Source organism: Pseudopodoces humilis, chromosome 2 (assembly GCF_049639895.1).
Source record: "Pseudopodoces humilis isolate 2021_Gansu_Grassland_sample_001 chromosome 2, ASM4963989v1, whole genome shotgun sequence".
Taxonomy (NCBI): Eukaryota; Metazoa; Chordata; class Aves; order Passeriformes; family Paridae; genus Pseudopodoces; species Pseudopodoces humilis.
The window spans coordinates 104,374,462-104,397,416 of NC_142201.1; positions in this window are offsets into that span (position 1 = coordinate 104,374,462).

A 22,955-nucleotide genomic window follows, 5' to 3' on the forward strand; every position below is an offset into this window, starting at 1 on the left:
TTTCAGCTTGCAATATAGAACCCTAGATATTTAACAGGGTGACGTTTTTGACGAGACTGAGTTTAATGTGAAAGAATTTGGCTGCTTATTATCATCTAATATGACAAACTTCAATACAAATATTATGGCAGGTATATTCCCTGTAAATATATGCACTTGTAGATTTTGCAGTTTAGTTTTTCATTTGTAAAAAAATGTGTTACTTGCAGTTGCAATTATGAAGACCAGCTAATGCCTTATAGGACCTTTCCCAAGTGAATTTACCAGTAATTCTCCAGTAATTATTTTTTTTTCTTCTTCCCCAACCAATTAACTTGTTGCCTTTTTTTCTTTCTATTGACAATTGTGCTTAAAGAAAATTCAGCATGGTAAGATTTGTCAAGTTGGAGTAGGAGCCTTGTTGAGCTTCCTTATTAATCTGTTCAGGTTCCTTTTTTTTTTAATGAAGTGAGTTTTGACCTCATAGTGAATTTCACCACTGTGAATGGATGTTACAAAAAGCTGCTTCTTAGCTGTGTGCTTTCAAGTGTGCCTAAAACATGTCAAAACTCAGAAAATTTGTATGAAACAGGTAACTTTGTAGTTTTTTTTCCTTAAACTACTTTCCTGTAGTGGTACAACATTATGCAAAACTAAGACATTATCCCTCTTTCTTCTTGTATTTTTAGTAGATTTATCTCATTTTGAATAAAGAATGTGAAAACACCTCATAAAATAGAGTCACAGTTCTAACACTAATTTTTTTTTTACACATAGCCTCTTTTAAGCTGTTCTCTAAGATGGTGGATATGTGCAGGTTCTCAGTACTAGCACTGCTATCAACCTTCAATTTCTTGTTCCTGTGAACTTTAACAAGTTCATTTTTTACACTTATTGTTGCAGTGGTATTTAGTGTCTCCCTGTTAGGTGGACTAATTTTTAATGTTAAGTGGTTTATTGGCTCATGCACGAAACGAGAGGAGAAAACTTGGGAATTTTGTTTTTGTAGTATTGTTTTCAAATTCAGGAGTCACAGAGTTACATTCTGTGGGCAGGTTTATGTAAAACATTCAGTTCTGCCTGGTCACTCTGAAACAACTGAAAGAGTCTGAGCACAGACAGAAGTAACCCAAGGAAATGCAAATCCCATGTAATGCTTAATTACTTTTCTAGATGCTGATGCAAAGGCACACAATGTAAACAATCCTTATGCTTCTGTCTCACACAAAAGCTGATTTGGGCAGACAGCCACTAACTTCACTGTTTTATCTTTTTATAGTTAGATGTATGCCTGGAAAAATAGCTGATAATATAAAAGATGGGGAGAAAAGAAAAAGTAAATTTACCCAAAGAAGGGAGTAGAAAAAGGAAAGATGATAAAAGTCTATTTCATGTGAACCTGAGTAAATGCAGAGCTGAATGTAATCTCACTGAGGGTTTCTGTGCTTTGGATTCAATATAATTATATTGTTGCCATAGACAGAAGACCACATCATTGTTTTAAAACTCATCTGAGTTTGAGTAGTAGAAGCAAAATAAACAGGTTAAAAGTGTAGTCTATTGAATGAATTGGGAGAGAGTGGTTTTGTGGTGTTTTGACCTTAACCTCACTGAAAAACTGAATTATTTCTTTGGTGACAGGAGGGGATCTGAGGAATAACAAAAAGAAGACTATAATAGGAATCTTCCACAAACACAGATCTTTCTCCAGACAAGCTAAGACAAATCAGTATGTTACTCAATAAATGCATAATTTATGAGGATATTGATGTAAACAGATTAAGGAGAAACATGAAGAGTTAGTATTGTCTCAGAGCTTAGATGATCAGCACCAGTGCCAGCCTGACTAGCTCAGCTTACTCATGTGAGGTTTCTGTCTCTGGATGCAGCGTTAATTAGACTTGATAATCTTAGAGGTCTTTTTCTAACCTCAATGATTCTGTGATTCTACAACCTTTTACTTGGAGATGTTTTGGTCATTTAAAGATACAAAAGATTTCATTGTGTTTATGTGAGGATCAAGATGATGGCAACAAGGTCAACTGTGGAAAAAAAATATGTGACATTAATTGAGTCTAAGTTCTGTAGTGTAATTTAGTTCTGAATCAGAGTTTACTCTTTCATCATCTTTTTGTAGTGCTGCTGTACTGCCAAACACAGCTTTTGTTTATTTCTTCTTTTCTGCAGTGGTTGATTGTATTTCCTTGCTTGTGAGGTAGTTTATTCTTGTATATAATGTGCTTTGTGAAGGTCTGGCCATCCTTTCTGTTGCCAGCCCTTTAGGAGGGTGTCTGCCAGAACACCCCGCTGTAGTGTGCAAGGTCCGGCTGGTACTCCCGAGGGGAGGTGCTCTGGCAGGACACCTGCAAAGGAGCATCCTGCCCAGGCCAGCACATAGGATACAGAAATAAACCCTTTCACTGAAACAGAACCGGGCTCAGAAGCAGGAGATTTGTATTTGTGAGGAACAAGTGGCCTCAGCTCTGGGCCCTGGTGTGCTGCTGCTGTGCCACGCTGCCACTACCCTGCTCCAAACTGGATGGGCCACCTCTACGTGGAAGTTTTTTGATCTAATTGCCATGATCCAAAGACATCTTAACACCATAAAGCAAAGAAGGTGCTGACCCCAATTGCTTGATTGTATATACTGGAATACAGCACTTGTAGCTGTAGTGATGCTGTGGAGGGTCTTTACTTTTGAATCTAATGTTGTAGTAACAAAACTTTTAATTATTTCCTTTAGATAAAGATTTTAATTACACACATCTAAGCATGAGTTCTTGGCTCTACTGGGTATCTTAAGGAATCTTTTCTGACACAAAACCCACTTTTCTCCAAAGATCTGCTGTTGCTCTGGAATGTGCAGGAGGTGAAGGAAATAATTATTGAATTCAATATACAGCTAAACTTCTGGTGCCCAAACCCCCCAAACAATCTGTACTTGAGGAGCTAATTGTATTTACATTCTACAAACAGATCAGATTTGTGAGAAAGGAAATTATCAAAAAGCTTGGAGCTAAGTGGGTAAATGATTTCATTCCACTGGAGAGAAATACTGTAAACTTCGAAGAATTTCAGATATTCGTGACAAGTATGAGTTTAGCCCATGTTTTTTAATGCTCTTTTCAGTAACACTTGAAGACATCTTGTATGATTGGAGTCTTGCATTTGCACGCCCTGTGGTGGTATGCATAATTGACTAATGATGTCTGTAATTTGCCTGTGTGATTAATTCATTTGAAGCTATAAATATTCTATATAAATTATGCAGAAAGTCAGCAAGTTTTTAACTGATTTATTGAAATGAAAAATAATTTCTGTATTTCTTTTTTGTTTGCTAACCAAACCAAGAAATAGAGTAAAACAAATAGTAGTTTAATGACAAAAAATTTATAGTAATAGTAAATATAAGAACAGAGTTTTCCTCTGAATAGAAGGAGAAAGTTTGTATTCACTGATGTTTTTTTTTAAACTTACTCTGTTAATATTTTTACAAAATCATCTCATTAGCTTATGTTTAAGTCTTTGGGGAACCCAGCAGGGATCAAGTCTTGAGGAATTTGCATATTGGGTGTTTTCATGAGTTCTGTATGAAACTTTGTCTTGTCTCTCACATGAAATCAAATAATTTATCTTTCTCAGAATGGAAAAGAAAAAAAAACTGAGAAATATTACTGAAATGCTCAGAATTTTTGAAACAAATTTTTCCATTGTTTATATTATGGACTAATGCATTTTATTCTTGTCTGGTTTGATTTTGAGCTTACCGAAGCAGCCTACTGGCATGTAGAAGCAAAAGTTTAATAGGATGACTTTATTTTATATAATTCAGTGATTATAGGGCACACTGCCTCATCTACATGAACCTATAAATATTCTAGGCAACTTGGGGGGAGGAGTGAAAAAGAAAATAATTATTTATATGTCTCTCTTTGTTCTTTAAACAAATAAACAGTTGAGAAGACAAATCCTGTTGTGACAGCTTTGAAGAGATGCAGAGATTAATGAACTAATCTCAGGAAGGAAAATGTGGTTTGATTAAATCTTAAATATTTTCCTGTTGCTCCTCGCTGTGCGTTCAATCACACAATGTATCATCCTTGTAGAGCATTAAGACAGGACCATTGATACTTGTGCTGGATTTTCTCTAGGAAATTTTTTACTGTTGCTGCTGAAGTAAATTAGGGGAGAATTATTGGTAGTTTGTATTACTAGCATTGTTTCCATGCATAGGTATATGCAGGGCATGGTCTGGACTCAAGATTATCCTCTTGTAGCTCAGTTCCTCTTCAAAAACTCCGAGACATCCATGGTGTTGGAGTGAGTTATCAATAGGAGTGAGATTTTGCTATAGCCTAATCTTTTGTTAGCTAGAACTGTGTTCTGATACTTGGTATCTACTGCTTTCAGTCTCCTGAGGGACAAAAAGATGTGAAAGCAGAACTGAAGCTGACCATACTGATGTTTAGAGTGGCAGTTCTCAGGTATGAGGTGTGTCTGTGATGAGGAAACATCACCTTGCCCATGGCCTTGGGAAGGTTGCAGTGACAAATCCCTCAAGGTCCTGGGGCTGAGTCCCAACAGGACGAACTCTGTGAGTGCTGAGGACTTCAACACCTGAAGGACTGAGAAACAGTCTTTGGATGAGGCTGGCAATAAAATCAGGAGTAAGCAGATGAGCTACTTCCGATATCTGAAAGGAAAAGAAGTCAAGAACAACAATAGAGCTGTGGGCTCTCCTCCATCTGCTTGTAGCTTCCACATTTCAAACAAAACCATTCAAAAAAGGTCTTGAAGATGTCTTTGGACAAAGTGAACAGTTCTGGGGAGAGGCAGTAAGGAGAGTTAATGTGTTGCTGGAGTTACTAAGGAGCTGTGTGGGAATTACATGTATTATGGCTGGGTATTGAAGGATAATTCAGCTGTGGGAGTTTTCTGTCCATGTACTTAAGAGACTATATTTGAACATGCAGTTTATAGAAGGATTAGCTAATCTTTGAAAATACAAACTGGAAAAATTGCGGTCTGAACTATATCAAAGCCCATGATGCTTGCCATAAAGCTTTCAGGTTAAGCCCATGTCCTACAGAACATGTTAAATGAATGGCACCATTAGGAGCTGCGAAAGCATGACATTAGAAATATTACAGCACTAATTGGCACTGCTTTTACAGACCTTAATATTGCTACTTTAAGTTCTCATTGTTCACTTGCATTACAGATCTCTTGATGAATAGCTTTTTGTACAGGATTGTCAGATTTGGCTTTGACAATTTATTTAATTTAATGGACTGGTAATTCAGATAGGTTAACTCCACAATGAAAGGGTCATCCTGAGAGTGTCTGACACAGAAAACAAAGTAATGCCTTTAGTCTTTGGCAAAACGAGTCAGAAGATTGGTCACATCTATGGATGCTTCATCAGGAAAAACATGCACACACTGTAGGATCCAGATCATATGTGTTGTTAACTAAGTATAGGAATAGCCTATTTAATATGGAGATAGCCATAATTACACAGTAAACTAAAAAGTAACTTGAAAGTAAATTCAAGTATGTAGTCTTAAAAAATTGGAAATTCTAATTGAAATCTTGTTTAATAGACCAGATACTTCATTAGCTAGCATAAAATTCATGCTGTGTTCCTGACTATATAACCCAATAAAAGATCATGAAATTAAATCAGCAATCTGTCATTCATTGAATGACAATTCTATATAGTGTGAACCCATCATAAACCAAAGCAAGAAAAGCGCTTTGAATGTCAAATCAACTTGGAAATCAAATGGAAAATCTAATTATACTTTTTTTAATAGTGACAGCATAACAGCTTTAACTACAGTAATGTCACTCTCCCTCCTGAAGTGTGACTTTGAGCAGATATAGAACATAAAAGTGGACAGGATACAGCACTATATTGGGAAATGACTGAGATGTTGATGCTGTGGGTACTGATCCTTTTGAGGTGACAACAGGATGCTGCATCAGCCCCCCTAGGGTGCTTGCCCTGTGCTTGAAGGGGAAAGTATCTCCTCTTGCCCACCCTCCTGACTCCAGAAATGGGTTCAGTCCCTTTGTTATTACCAGAACTGCAGGTTTAGTTTATTGTGCTCATTAAATCTGCAGGGATGGAGCACAGGACTGACACATTTATACTCAGACATCCCTGATTACAAGGGACATTTGTACTGTTGTTTCTCTTTTTCTCCTTTTCAGCATGTTTGTATTTTCCTGTCTTTGTCCTTCTCCCAGTCAACCTATCCATAATGACTTTTCCCCTGTTGGTGTCAGTTTTAGTAAACCCATTAGCAATGGGGAAACAAAGACTCTTGGATTTGCTTGCTCTGAAGAAGATAATTTATTGCAACAAACAGAGCCCTTTTATGTTCTAAACTAAACAAAAACAAATCCCAAATTGACTCAGATCCTCAGTGAAGTTTCTCAGATAATCTTGGCCTTATGGTATCACTGAAATGGTGGCCTGGCTACTATTGGCTGTGGAGGACAGCTTTCAAATGCTCTCCACTGTTCCCAATTTGATTTTCTGTGCAGTTTTTCTTCTGTAAGAACACAATAACCATCCTGTTGCTGTCTGAGAGGACAAGGACCAAACATCTGAAGGGCATGTTCTTAGGGCAAGAAGATGGAAAAGTCTAGAATATCAGTATTCCCCATCACAGATTCTGTTCTTGGAAGGTGACAAGCCCTGCAGCTGTGGAATCTGACAGGGGCCTTCAGGCAGCTCCCTATTTTTATTTCATCTGCAGTGCCAGGAGCTGCAGTGGTAGGTTTATGCTAGACTTTGATTTCCAGAGATATCTTTGACTTCAGGAGCTGAGTTTCATCTGTCAAAACCTAGACACTGAGTTTCTTGAGGAATTCTCTCTAGGAAATGAATGCCCCAGTAAATTTTTTCAGTCCAAGAGCTGCAGTGGACCTGACCAGGCTGAGATGGGATCATCTCAGAGTAAAGCCATGTAGTGATGCTGTGCTGCTCCATGCTGTATCCCTACCACTGTTGTCTTTCTCCCTGCAATATTGTTATTCTTTGGTATTCATTTCAGTGTAGCTTGTTGCTTTAGAAGGGTCTCCTGAGTCCCATTTTAGGGTGTTGAACACTCATATCTGCTCCTAAAGTTTGCTCCAAAGGGAAAATGAAATTAGACCTAATAAAGAAATATTTAACAGAAAATCTCATGCATGTGAAAGATTTTAAACCTAAATGCTTGGTATAGTGAATAACTATTAATTTCACAGTGAAACTGGAGTTCATTATAAGGTAACCATAAGATTAGGCTCATGTATTTTGCATTGTAGAAGCAATGTACTAAATGCTTTGGGTGCCTTTTCAATATCAATTCCAATTCAAAGCCTTTAAGGTGTGTCTTTTAAGAATTGAGCAGCTTGCTTCCTACTTCTCAGGCATAGATAATGGATATGTAGGGTAGAATTTAAATTTTAGTTGATCTTCATTTTTTAAACTGTTTTCAAAGGATCTCTTATGAAGCCTGAAAAGGAACATTTGTTCCCAGAACTGCTGTGAGTGCAGAGTTCAGGGGGATTACAGAATCAGGTCATGATTAAAAATTATCATACATCATTAAGAACAGGTTTTGATGGTAATGTGTCTGTAGAGGTACTGGAAAGTTCAGTGAATTAATATTTTGTTAACTTCTTAATTTCAGAATGGAAAACATGGAAGGTGTTTTATTTTTCAAGTCATCATCCTTTCTGTTGTGGTTGGACCTTATATATGTACATTGACATATGTAAATGTACTGCTTTAAAAGTATGTCTGGTAGAACTGTGGTGAAAATGAGCAGAAGAGTGTGCAAGAAGATGCCAATATGTGATGAATGCATAGGAAAAAATTTTCTAGGATTAATCAGATTAGAAAATACTACTTCATTTTTTGAAGCATAGAGAAGTTTCATCAAGTCCATGCAGAGGTAACTTTTGCTATTACATTGTTATGAATTTGTGTTAAGATACTTTTACTAAATAATTAAAAAAAATTAGAATATAGAAAAATAAAATAAATTTCTTCCTGAACATTTGCCATTTAAGACTAAAACAACAGTCACCACTTCCTTCTTAACCCACTTATGGAGGAGGGAATGCAGATACTGTAGCTAGATAAGAACTAGAAAAACTGTTAGACATATTAGAAGGGGATTTCATTCTCTGGAATAATTTATCTATGCTAAAAATCAAACTCTGAGGACATAATTTTGTGCTGTGTTGCTGCTAAAAGTATGTTATCTACCATGACAAATTATCAGTTAAAACATATGTATGAAAGAAAGATACTGAAATGTGAATCCAGATATCATAAGGATTTCTCTGAAAAAATTTTGATCATCAGAAACAAACCTATATTGCACAATGGTCACTGGATGCTTTACCTTCACTAAAGATTATTTTTTATTACTATTTAATTAGAGTGATAAAAGATGAGTTCTTGATTCTGCCAGGGAATTTGCCAGGGTTAATTCCATTTATTTATGGAATAATAAATAATTGTTGATATCGCATAGTTTAGTGCTACGTATATGAATAGGTGTAACTTCTTTAGACTCTAAAGTGGTACAAGTTTGGGAAATTGGGTTTTTCCCCCCTATTTATTATAGCTCTTACAAAATATAGCATGAATTTAAAGAAGCAAAATAAAACATTAGGAAATATATGCAGAAGACAGACCTTTTTCTTTAATTTGAGGAAAAGGTCCCAACAGAGTTAAGGGCCAGGAGAGAAATGTAGCAGTTTAAGTAGCCTTAAGGGTCTAAGTCCTTCTAATGTTTCATGTATTAAAGCCAGAGAATTGAGAATTAATTCAAACTAAATGCAGCAAGGCATGGAAATATTAGAATCTAACTTTATCCTTTACTAATGCTTTATGGTAATTGTACAGCTTGATGCCTCTGATCTTAGATGAGATAGATTTAAGAAAAATGCAGCCCAGTTTTTAAAAGAGATCCCTCATGGTCTGTCTTTTTACTACATGTATTTTCCTACTGAAATGGCCTTTAGGCATTGCAGAAGTGCAAATAATTAATAACTAGCATTACTAAAATATGAGGCAAAGAAGTGTCTGACATACAGTTAATTTTTTGCAAACTATAATTACAAGATTTTAACACTGATTGTAATTACTTGAACATATGGCAAGAAATAGGTAATGAAAGTGTTTTTAATTGTGGTATAATGAGTTTCTGGATGTTCAATAGTATTTCCACTGGGATACCAAAAATTTAAGAAGTAAGAAGAGAGAAAAAGAAAAGAAATCCTGTCAGGCTTGGAGTTAGCTGTATCTTTAAAATGAAAGAAAATAGAATTTAAGTATAGGGGGTTTTTTTTAATATTTCTGAGGTCATCTTTAGGCAAGGTTGTTATTTTTGTAGGTTGCATATATTTAGAGAACTTAGAAATCTGTTTTTGTTACCATTTTCAAGAAAAGTTATATAAGGCAGTCGATTGCCTTCTATTCAAAATTTACATAAATACAAAGAGACTTTCTTCTGTGTTTGGCGATGCAGATGAATTTTGCCATATTTATACCTATGATGGATGGACTCTTCATACTTAACTCTTCCCCAGTTTTTACACGGTTTTTGCACTGCCTAAGCCCATAACTTTCCCAGTGATTATTCTCCAAAACCTAGTTACACTCTGCTGTGCTCAGCAAAGACCTGCCTACTGTGGTAAATCAGAAATAATTACCTGTGGTGTTATTGAAGGGCTTTGATGGTACGGGCTCATGGTTGGTATTGTTAAATGTTCAGCATACAGGACAGAATAAGATCTTATACCTCAGCATAGCTTTAAAATTTTCTTTATTTCATTTGGAAGAAATGACAGGCTTTGGGGTTTTTTTTGCCAAAATGTGAAGGGACATACAGAATTCATAGCCTGATGTGTGCTTCTTCCCAAACAAACTGTTGCAGTGGCACGTAACTCTGTGATAGAAGTCATCTTAATTTTGCCTCTTCTGTCTGAAAGACTCAAAGAAACAGTGGCTGCTGTAGCCTGTGATGCTCCTCAGTTCCTTCCTGAATCTGTATTGGCTCATGTACCTGGACCCTGCAGTGCAGTAGCCAAAATGGTTTAGTTCTAGATGCACTTTATGATAGTCTACCAACATATTCCATCATTTTCTGCAACTACTTTGCTTTGCTAGAGATGGAAAGCATTCTTTTTCTAACTGACTTAACTAGGAATAATATTTCTTTAAAAATAAATGTTTTTAAAGCAGAAAAGTAAATGACTTGTTCTTTTGGTGTATGTCCATAACAAGCTCTTTACGTTTCAAAATGGTTGTCAACACATCACTGCCCTGCTTGTCACAGCCTCTCTAAAGCTGTTAGAGAGAGATTTTTCTGCCAGAGGAGCCTGGCAGTGATTACAAGCCTAGCGATACTTCTGCTGTGCAGAAAATTATTATTGATGGTGATAAGGATAAGCCTGATGAGGGAAAAGATGTTGGGCTGAGTAATGCTAGGGGGAGGTGGGGAGGGTTGAGTTTTAGCATGGAGGTGCCCCTGGACGTATCCAGCAAGAAAATAATACCTTTTGGTAGCACACCTGGTACTAGAATTGACAGTCTGAATCTTCTCCTGGATTCCCCCCCACTATTTTAAATTATTTTCCCAAACATTCTGTTAATATTTCTAGAGCATGTTGGTGGTATCAAAAGAGAAATATCAAACTTGTTTAAGAACAGGGAGTTTCTCAAAGACTATGAATGATAATACAATGGGAGGATAAATATTTAAGATTAACAATTCCTAATGGTTTTCTCCCTGTAGCCCACTGATAACTTTTCTGTGTACTCATTTTAGTAAAACACTTGTTTTTAATTCCATATGGAACTCTTGGTTTCTCCTCTATGATTATCTGTAGTGCAACCATCTTCTCAAGTGGTAGTTTTATATTGATCTCTGTTTTCAGCAATGGAAGCTCCAAGATTTTCACAGATCAGATCTGCTGCGCACATGGGAGTTACAGCCGTAACGTCTAGCAGGAAATCAAAGCCAACAATTGTGGAGAGGCCCAAGTGTGTTGCTTCAAAGTACCTACTTGAAAGTTTCTATTGGTGTGTGTTTTAATTGTTGGCAATAGAATGCACCCAGTGCATCAGCTCCTGAATTTACTGCTGAGTGCTGTAGAAGCTTGCGGTGTTTTGGTGAGATATTAGTGCTTTTCACTCCTGTGTACCATAAAAGCCTTGATTATGCTGCAGACAAAAACACCAGATTCAGTCCTACTGCTTTCCCTGCCCTCCCTGAATCATCCTCACCTGGAATGAATTGAGTAAAACATGGAGGGAACTTAACTGAATGCTCTTTAGTTGTACATATCTGGGATACCTCTGCCCTTTAATGTCAGGCTTTGAAGATGGCTAAAATGTGGAAAAGCATTCGTAAATTTTAAGGGGAGCAGCAAGAAGGAAAAAAAAACAAACCCCAAAAAACCAAATTCAGCTTGCCAAAATGGAATGTGCTGTTACTATGAAGGCACCAAGATATGTCTTCATTATTAAAAAATATGATTTAAGTATAGTTTGAGAATTTAAGTGTCGTTTGGTCACTTTATTAACTGCCAGGATGATCTGTGGCATGATTGTGTTCTAGACCTCATCCCTGGAGGTGTTCAAGGTGAGGCTGTATGTAGCTCTGGGTAACCAGGTCTAGTGGAAGGTGTCCCTGTCCTTGGCACAGTGGGGTAGAATGAGGTGTAGGGTTTTAAGGTCCTTTCCAAACCAAACCACTAGATGCTTTTCCAGATGTGCTCGAGCGTTTCTGGGGGATGGCACAGCCTGGGGCTGTCCTGGGGCCAGTGTGGCTGGTGCTCCTGTGCCTGGGGCTCAGGGACCTTGGTGCAGTGGACATGAGAGATGCTGCATGGGGTACATGTGTATGTGTTATTGGGGGTGTGGCCCAAATGCATTTTGTTTTGAGCCTTGAGGGATTTCTGTGGGATGTCATGTGGTAACCCTAAGTATCTGCAAATAGAAGTTGTAGTAGGAGTCAAAAACATCACAACCTTTTTTAGGTTTTCAAAATAGTCAGGCAGAGCAGTAATCCTTTTAGTACTGGAGGTGAAGAGAGATTGCTCTGTGTGTATACATCATAAATGCAATACATATGAGTTTATTGGTTACCTCTCTGTAGAGAGTCGTGTTGAACACAATGTCCCTGAAGTCTGTGGGGAGATGACAACTATGTTTTAACTAATTTCTTTTAGGTGTGTGTTCCTCCATGCCTAGCAAAATTTCAACCAGTATTGGAAGCAAAGGACATTTACAGTAACAGGAAAGAAAAAAAAAATCCAAGATACGTTAATAGTAACTTCTTGGACTCTCTACTTACACTTACATATTATTTAAAAATCTATTGAGCTGTTCCATGAGCATTAGATTAGGAGGTCATATTCTGATGCAGGGTGAGCTGCTGGAGTTTTTGCACCTGAATTTTTTTCTCTTCTCAGAGCAGCAATGTTGGGATGTGTTGTGTCATGTGTGCTGTGCCGTGGGCTCCTCTCATCCTGTGTCACCCCTCGCTATCTGTGCTTGCTTAGGATGTGGCCATCACCCCACGTATGGCACAAGCCAAGAATAAACACTGACCTTTAATGCAGCCTCTGCTCCTTTCACTCTGTCCTCTTTGACCCTGAATAAGCCATTTCAGTTCACTGAGTGAGCAGAAAGCAAACCTGAACTTACAGTTCTGTGTCAGTAGCTTGGCTTAGCAGACTCAAAGAGCTCCTGACAGCTAAGTGCCAGGGACAGAAAGGATCACAGCAGCAGCTGGGAGCCTGCCTGTGGCTGCCAAGGTATCACAGCCTGGAAAAAGGCAGTTATGCCTTCCTCTCCTTGTCTATTAGCAGATCTGGGTCTTCACACTGTGTGGAAGAACTTTTTTTAGTTACTTGTGGTACATTTCTCAGTCCCATCTCTGTATGAACAGCAGGAAGAACCCATCCTTCCATCTCCAAATGAGAATTTGAGACTAGGCAGTCTCAAACTTGCTAGACAAGAACAATACATTTGAAGTTGACAGATAAGTATGCATTTACTCGACTGCTTTCTTGAAAGCATATTTGGTGGGTGGGAGACGGAGATTTTTTTTAAATAGGTTTATTCTGCATCTCTCACAGTGATAAAGCAACATGACTGATGTGAGATAAATAAAGGTTTGCTTAGGATTGCATCCTTTGGAGATAATAGATAAATCTCTCTCAGGCCCATGATATTATTTCAATTCTCTAGTAAATATTTTCTGTTTCAAAATGTGCTTCAGGGGAATCTTGCAGCTACAGTCTCTTGGCTGCCCGAAGGATCCAATCAACTAGATAAAATGTCTTATTAAAACTGATCTACAAACATGTTCTTCCAGGAAGAGAGGGAGAATATTTTTCAAGAGACAAAAATCAGATATTTATGACAAGTCTGCTTTATTCCCCTTTGATGTTTCCATGCCATTACTGCATTTGTGAATATTTAACAATAAGTGTCCATCTAACTCATAGTCATTACTCTGCTTTTGGTACCATTTGTGTGTGTAGGGGACAGGGCAGGTACCACAGGTCATTCAGGAGGAAAGTTATGGAAAAACCCACCAGCAAAACTGGAGTGATTAAATCTGTTTGGTGTTTAACAGTCACTAATTATGTGTATGCTGCACTGCTTCTTTATTATCACATATGTATCTGACAAGATCTCTTGTAAGTCTTCATTCAAGTTTTCTTTTTGTGATAAATATTATTTTAGAGAAAGCTCAACTGCATATTTCATGCAGCAGCTGAACTTGCTCCAGTTTAATAAAATTTATTTGAGCAGGAAAAGTGACAAAGGTCTTTAGAACTTAAGTTTTTAAGTTAAAACTTAGAACTTTTTGTGTTTTTTTAATGCAAACTAAAATCTAAGGTATTTACAGAGTTTTTTTTTTCCTTGGGAACAGACCATTGTAGTATCATATACTATATCATAGTTATAGTATTGCATAGTATAATAGAGGAAGACTACTGGGCTTTTGAGGATAACAAATGAAACTCAGATTTGATTAGCTCTGATATCATTAGGCTTTATTTGGTGTAAAGGAAATGCTCGTATAAATGCTAATGTATACTAAAAAGTTACTAGCCTTAAAATTCCGCTGTCTTGCCTTTTTGTCGACATGACCAGTTACAAAAAGAAGTGTTTAGCTGAAGGATGTTCACAGAAACAGAGAGTTCTTGATTCCTGTTTCATGAAGAAGGTTTGCGGGTGGAAGATGTGTTAAAACTTGTCTTCCTTGCCCTTGCAAGTTGTCAGCAGGCAGCTGATCTGTAGGGTAGAGACAGCCACACCAGCAATGCTAACAGGGACAGCTCAGCACCCCCCACCCTCTCAGGGGATCTGGACCTGCACCTCTTCTGCTGCAGTGCACATTTCGGAGTTTGAGGCGCTCATGAGTGGGAGCTGGCAGCAGCTCCAGGTTTTGCACCCGTGTGTGGGCAAGGTGAGCAGTGTGCTCTCTTTCCCTGGCTTATGCTGTGGGGGCAGCAACCTCTTGCAGAAGGGTGGCAAAAAAAGACAGCTGAAGGCGATAATGTCTTCCACTAGCACAGCTAAATTTGCGAGGTGTCGTTGCTCAGCACCCTCATTGCCAAGTACAGCGCGCGTTCCGCCGCGCCTGGGGAGCAGATCCCTTTTTGGGGGAACAACAGGCTGCACGAACACAGTCCAAGAGCAGGCGTGGGCTTGGGGGATCTTTGCCCTTCTGGCTTCCCCAAAATGTTGCATTCCATACCTATCTGTGCCCCAAATTGTTGCTCTTCTTAAGAGGCTGTAGCTGGAAAATGGAACCAGGAGCAGAGGGAGTGGAATTCTAGCCCTTGACTAAGTAACTTAACTTATTCCACCATTTATCCCCCTTTTCCCAGGGAGTTAATGATATTTGACAATTTTGTATCTAACAATTTTTATATATTTTTTTGCCTGTTGCTTTTTTTTGTAAACTGTTTTTTTTTCACTTATCACTACTTGTATTTATTTTTTTTCCTTTTTGATGGAAAGAGACTGGTTAAACTAAAGGGTAACTAATTTTAGAGTGCCCCCCTTAAATTGTATTGAACAAAGATCTTTGCTTTCATATTTTAGTATTCAAATAGAAAGGAACAGACTTTCTGCTGCTCTGTGAAATACTATTCATGGTGTTTTTCTGTCATATGAAGTCAGTTCTAACTTGACTTGAAAATCATTTTGCTTGTTTTTATTGCATTTTTCATGTTACAAGTAAATTGCATAGAAATGGAAGTCTCATTCTCAAGGGGTTTAGATTTCCTTGTTTCAGGGAGCACAATTGCTTCTTTGCATTTAAGTGCTTGGTGTCAGGGTGAGGGACAAAGATGTCCAAAAAGGTGGTATTCTGGGGAAACTGAGTACCTCTAAAATTTAAAAATTAAGTGTTTATCAGGTCCTCACAAAAAGTAATAGCATGTGATTCTGAAATTATATTAGACATTACTCAAATCTAAGTTGATATTAACTAAGTTGAAATCTTATGCCCAAAACACCCACAGTATTTCAGTATTTCTGAATGTAAAAATGTATTTAAAGGTAATCCTTTCAGACCTGCCAGACTGAGGCAGAGTGGTGCATGCTGCTCCATCAGATCAGTGTTGTTCCAGCCTTGGTGAAGGAAAAATGAGTTGTCATTTGAGGTATAGGGTGACTCCCTTCTGACTCATCCCAGAGTGGCTTGGTGCAAGATTCCTTCCTGTTGAAAAGCTTCTCATGAAAGATAGAAGTTTTTTTTACAAGTTTGAAGAATTTGTAACAATTTATAGGGCAAACTCAGTTTTAAATTTAGGGATAGTGAAACTTCATTAATTTTTCCAAACATTTCGCGTTTGGAAAAGGTTCAAGTAAATAAAAAGAATAAATCTGAAGTTTTTAAAGGTTTTAGCTTGATTTTGACGTATTCTGTTTAGTGCTTTCCCTACATCTTGAATTATGCTTCCAAACGTAGTCTTATAAAATTAATAATTCTTTTAAATACCTTATATTCAGTGGGTTTTCTGTCTTCAGGAGTTCAAAACCCCTTTTGTTCTCTAAGATACAGATTTTCATGTCTAAATTTCATTCTTAATTCTCTGTAGATTCAAAATTTAAAATGGAGCCAGATGAAGAAACCATACTGTGTTTAAGTACCTGTCACTTAACATGACTCTTGCTTGAAAATCAAATGGGAAATAACTGTCTAGGCAACTGTCTCACAAATGGGGCTAGGATTGTTTGGATTCCAACACCTGTGCATCAGGAAGCAATGGAAACAGCCTCTCTTGGTGGTTTCTTAGATGGATCTGGATGGATGGCAGGCAACTGTTGTGCTTTTCTGGACTTGAGGCGTCAGGTGAATTATCATTTTGTTTTGTAACTTAACCTGCTAAAATACCAAACACAAACACTAGCAACAAAACCCCACCAAAAAACCCAATCCTAAATAAACCAAGCATGTCAAACCCCTTAAATACTGCTGTTTTCCAGATCAAATGTATCTGGAAGTGTCTTACAAAATTAAGCAAGCGACTTAAAAATCGCTACCCATGTGTAGGAAAAGGGAACAAAAATTACATGAGCCAAAACCTCAGTGAAGTATTGGCAGCAGCAAGTGGTAGCAGGGGCTGAAGAAAAGTGGAGGAGAAGTAGGTAATAGAGAGGAATTCTATTATGCAGCTTGAACTCTGTTCAAGGTGACTTTTGGAGATGTGGATCAAAGTTTTGATTTGCCTTCTGAAACAAACCCCAGGGACATGGTCTGTTGCAAAGTGTTCAGAGGAATTGCTCCTTGTACCACAGAGATTTGCATAATGTTCTTCTTGGGTTTGGGGCTGTGAGTGGTCTGATGCAAGGAAAATCATATGTTCAACCTTGGGACTTTCCTTCATCCTAGGTCCTCAAAAAAAAAGGAAAAAGGTTTTCTGGAAAAGCTCAGCACAACTGATGCAGCCTAGGCACTAGTTTGTTGAGAGAAATTCTGGGGACATAGGCTGCAAACATTGTTTAACAAACACTTTAACAGTAAGAATGATATAAAAATGTAAGACTATTGGGAGAAGCCTTGCTGTTAAATGAAGAACATAATTTGATGATTGAAGAGGTGATAAAACTCTTCAAAGAACACTTTATAGCTCTGATTAATATAATTCATTCAATTAAAAAATAAAATGGTAAAGGATGGAAAAATAACTCGGAAAAGAAAGTAACTTTGAAGAGTTTTTCAAAATGTTAGCGGGAAACATGTTAAAAGAACCTAGATGTTTATATCCTGGCAAATGAGTGATACCAGGAGGTCTGTTCAGATTGCAGAAAAAGCTGAAAATAACAGGATGCATCCTAGTGCCTTGCCTGTTTTTCAGAAAAATATAAGAATTTATCCAAAGTGAGGTTAGAACTCCAGCCACAGTTATTTGTGATATAGCTGCTTAATTTTTCTTTCATTCTAAAATGTTTCTTTGGTTTTGGAGCTTTGTTTTTTTCTAGTTGGTAGGTGTGTGAAGGTGGATTCAGAGATCTAGCACAGAATTCAAAGGAGGAAGACAAACCCCAAATCAAATCAAGCCCAAACACAAAGGCAAAGAAATACCCACCAGCAAAGAAAACCCAAACCACATAAACAACAGCAACAAAAATTCCTACTTTTGTGTTTTGTTGTTCCTTTTTTAATTTGTTTTTATTTAAGCAAGACTGAATATGAAAAGGCGTCCAAACTGTAGTACATGTAAAATGGTTTGGGTTTTGACTAAATTTACTCTTGGCACATGAGCAGTCTCAGCCTGGTATAGAAGAAGAGTTGAGAAGCTGCTGTGTCATTGCCCTTTATGCAATAGTCTGGAAATGAGCATGCTCACTGGGAATCTGTCTCCTAAAAAGGCAGCTAAAATCATCAGACTATATTTGGTTTTGGGTTTTTTTATTTCTGAATGCTTTTGGTGTCCCTCAGTATAGCAAGTGAACAGTCCAGCAGTGTCTGGAGTCCATTTTTCAGGTAACTATACTGAAAATTCAGCCTGAATAAATTAATTACCATGGATTAAGAAATTGTTCTTGAATGCCTAATATAGTTTAAATGCACGTTGCCTTCATTAAAAAGTGTGTAGGTGAACTGACTTTCAAAGCCCTGGTAACAGGATGCTGACATGAGCTATTTCTTCAATACATTAGTTTAGGCTCAACCCTGAAAAAAAGGGAGTCTTGTGTTTAGATCTTTTGTTAGGATCAAAGCCTAAGATGAGATCAGCTGAAGAGGGTTGGCGCTAACCTGAATTTTACCTTCAGAGAGCACAGAATAGTACATACCCTGCTTTTACTTCACAGAACAAAATAGTTGCTTAGCTCAGCTCTGAGTGTCGCTTGTGTTGGGAGTGTGAAAGCTATTTAACTATCATTTATCTGCAACTGATGTCCACGTTGAAGTATGCTGACAAATTCCCTGTCTGATGCTGATTGTCAGTGTTACTTTTTCCAAAGACCTCAATGTGGCTGCTCTCATACATTCCTGTATAACTTAATGGTGGATCTGAAGCTTTAAACATATTGGCATAAAAATCAATAGAAAAACAGAATGTAATATACAGCATGAGACTAGACTTGAAAAATTTTTGTATCCAGCCTAGAAACTTAGGATCCCTCTTTGTCACTGTAGGTACAGGTGCAGCCAAGGCAAAGCTATAGTGCTTTTGGGTATAAACTGATTTAGAAGATGTATTAGCTAAAGACACAGTAAAAGTGATGAATTACTTCCTCATGTCATAGTTGGAGAATTTCTTTTCTGCAGGCATGAGAAACTGAAAAATGGAGTCATTCCACCTGTGTAGCTTCTTGGTGTAACTTAGGAGTTGGCACACTTCCACGTGGGGGGGCTTGTATTATTCTCATATTTAATAAGTGCATCATTCAGCTGTGCTCTGAAGCTCTCTGGGTTCAGTCCCTTCGAACTGCTAGTCTTTCCACCTGCTAGTCTTCATTTAGAAAAGTTTTAAAAGGAAAAATTGTTTTGTAATTAATACTTATAGGACTCAATGCCTTTTATATGGTGCTTTGGTTTTTGACTCCTTGACTGTAAATCTGATAATATTTCCAATCCTATCCATTCTATCAAAGGCCTCAAGAGTATCTTAGAACTTCATAATCCAGGCTTTTGGTGCAGAATTGCAACAGTTCAGAAAAATTATGGAAGCCCAGGAAAAAAAAAAGGTGTTCCTTGGGGAATCCTTTAGTTGATGAACAGCATTTTTCTTGTTATGCCTAGATAAACAGATTTATTCATTCAGCTGGAATTAGCATCATGCATGAACCATGGGACAGTGTTTTGGCAAGAAAGAGCCTTGTTGTGCGATTTCCAATAGAGAGTTGAGATGAAAGATTGTATGATCACTTAATCTTGTTAAATGTAGCACAAAACACTAAGTGTATTAGAGCAGGTATTTAAATGATAAAAGATCCTGATGTTAGACCTCCTAGAAAACAGTCTTTTCTTCTATCTGTTGCTGCCCTTAGAAGGGATTTCTTTCCACTTTGGGGCTATTTACTCTTTTGTGGTTGACTAAAGTGTTTTGATATGTACTTTTAATTTTTTGGCTTGTAAATGCTTGCATTTATTTACAGATATATGCAAAGAAAACCCCCCAAAATTTGTATGAAGTACAAATTTATATTACATAATTATTATATATAAAGTCTTATAATAACTACAAAACTATATGCATTGTGTATTTTATGTTGTGTATTACAAGAATATTCATAAACTGGTGTATAGCCCACAGGTAGTATCATGAATTAAGTGTTATAAATATTCTCATCCACTACAGGAAAAATCTGCATAGATTTTATTGTTTTATGGGTAGTTTTGGAGGGTTTTTTGCTAGTTTATAAGTGATTTACAAAGTAATACTACATGATCATCAACTTAATGGAGAGCAAGTGTCAGGCAAGGCAGTTTCAGTAAATGGTATGACTTGCACTGCTGCGTAAAAATTGCTTCTTGGTTTTGACAGGGAAGTTATCACTGAGGCAGGAATTAAAGTTAGGATCTTCTAACCTGTTTTCATAGAATCATAGACTGGTCTTGTTGGTGTTCAGGAACACATAATCATGGAATGATTATATGAAGGTGCTTTATTGAAGAGCTCTGGGTGTCAGGGGTACACATACCCAAATCTGACCCGACTTGGTTTTGAGTTGAACATGTTTTTTATACTCTATTGTTATATAACTTACATATTAATTATTAAACTTACATTGTTCTATTGTAGACATTGGTTTTACCCAAGCATGGATTTCTTGTGATCCCACTCAAACCCCTAACATTGTTTCTCATGATTCTTTAAACAATAATTACATCTAATCACATCTAACAATTATATCATTTATCATATACTGACTACACAGGTTCAGTTTCACATGATCTTAGCAAGCACAAGGCCTAACATTTCCCACAGCCTACTTTTAACACTTTTCCCAGGGCTTGCCAAGCCTAACTTTCTTTCTAACTCCCCGAATTTTCTATGATTTTAAAATCTTTTACTATCAGTCTGGGTTGGAATGGACCTTAAAAATCAGCTAGCTCCAAAATCCCTGTGCCATGGGCACAGGCATCTTCCACTAGACCAGGCTGCTCAGAACCCCATCCAACCTGGCCTTGAACACGTTGAGAAATGAGTCCACAGCTTCTCTGGGCAATGTCTTCCAGTGCCTCATTACCCAAACAGCATGGAATTTCTTCCTAGCAGCTGATTTAAATCTGTTCTCCTTCAGCTGAAGGCCCTTCCCCCTATCACTATATACTCCCTTGTGAAAAGTCCCTCTTGAGTTTTTCAGAATCAAAAAAAATTAATGAAAATCTTGGATTTTGTAGACTTAAATACTCAAATTTAGGTGTAGGAGCCTGAAATAAAATTAGTCTTGTATAATTGAATGTTAGGCATACTAAAAACTAACACAAAGATTTGTGTTTGGGTTAGTATTTGAGGGTTTTGGTAAGTAACTTGACATATTGGCTTTGTGTACTTGCTCAATGTACACTTGTAGCTGCAAAATACATCTATATTAGTGGTTATGACTGCATATGCTTTTGGAGAAGGTTCATAAGCTAGAGGATTATAAAACTATGCACATCCCAGCTGCTGCATGTTCTCTGGGTATTATTGGTTGTCCTTGTTCATGTCAAGTAGCTCTGCATTCATGCATCATCCCTGTAATTTTCATCACATTAATGAGATTTATTAGCTGTTCAGGAGGAAGAGAAATGTCAGGTGTCGTAGAGAAGAAGTAGATTAACTTTGAGGTTTTATTGGAAATGGTGAAATAGTGTCCTGCAAAATTCCCTGTGAGGATGTTTCTGGTGTGGTGGGTGACTAAAGGCAGAACTTCCACAGCTGGGCTCACACTTTCCTTTTTGATTCCAAACGACACTGCTTGGAGCAGTTCCTGTCCATGAGGATAGCCATGTGTCAGGGATTTGATAGCTGTGAATGAGTAAAATTCCCAAAATGACAATAAAGGAAGTGCTCACGTTGGCAACTTGTGTGGTGGCGGGAGGGGAGAAAGAAAGTAGGTTACAGTACTTCATAATGTAATTACAAAAGGTGATTTGAATTTGATTGTCTGCAAGAAATGCTGATAAGGGTGAATCTCTGTGCACTTGGAGATCTGAATGCTGAGGCCAGATCAGGTCTCTGCAGACTTGTGTGGAAAAGCACAGCTATTTCATGACCTTTTTCTCTCTCCCATTAGGCTCTTGCCTTGTAAAAGCAGGACAAACTTTGAAATGCACTTTACAAATGCAGAAATGACCATGTACTTTTCAGGTATGGCTGAAAAAAAAGAATAATTATTTCTGTTCATTCTTTGGGAGAAGAGATTAAAAAAGAAAAAAACACATAGAGAATCCCTTTAATTAGAGCAGAATGAAGGCATATACAGGTGTTCCATTCCAATTTTGTCCTCATATAAACAGCATACCAAGATCCCATTTTGCTTCAATAGCAAGAAGGAAAAAAGTCTTGAAAGGGAAAAGAATAAGCTGTTGCATGTAAAAGAAAAAGTTCCTAATTTCTAGCTGTAAACTCTGATTTTAATTCTTTGATAAAAACTTAATTGCATTTTGTCCATAGGAAAAGTTTTGATGTGTTATGGCTTTTGAATAGGCTTTTCCTGCTTTCATGTTTTTCTTCTCTTTTTTATTTCCAGTGGTATTTCTCATGTATCAGCAACAAGCTGAAACTGTATGAAACCAAATCACTTCAAGGTCTTCTGTATAATCAGAGTGCATTGGGTCTTTCACACATACCCTGAGGAATGGCTCTGCCAGTAGGCTCCACTATTTCAGCCCATGTTTATTTCTGTCTCTTTGGGCGCTGTTGCCTGATCTCAATTATAAAACAAGTGTCTAGAAAGCTGACTGATAATTTGCTCCCATCTCCCTCCCCCTTCCTTATCTTCCCTGTCTGTCCTTAACACCTGAAATTCCAGTTTATCTTAATGATAGAAATACCTGGTCTGGCAGCTCCTTTAAACTCATAAGTTCATGTGATTTTTATTGGAAAATGAAGGGAAGAAGTTATCTTACTGTATCTGAAAGTTTGTGTGAGACCTGTGTCTCGAAAGGGTGAAAATAAATAAAAAGTAGGGTTTGGGGGATTCTGCTTGCTCACAGTGTATGCAAAATAGGTGAGGGGCATTAGTAGAAGACACTGGAGAAATATATGGAATTGTTTCTGGATCAGCTCCTAAATCTGCTCCTACTAAAAACAGGAGCTCAGAACAGGAACTTATACAGAAAGATGATATCTTATGCCAGACACATGTTTCTGATGAATGCCATACAAATAATTTTGTAGCTCTTGCAGGGAAGAGATCTCTACTCACCAGGAAGAGACATGTGGTGTTTGACTGACTTGGAAGGGTTTGTAATTCCAGCCTCAGTTTATTCATA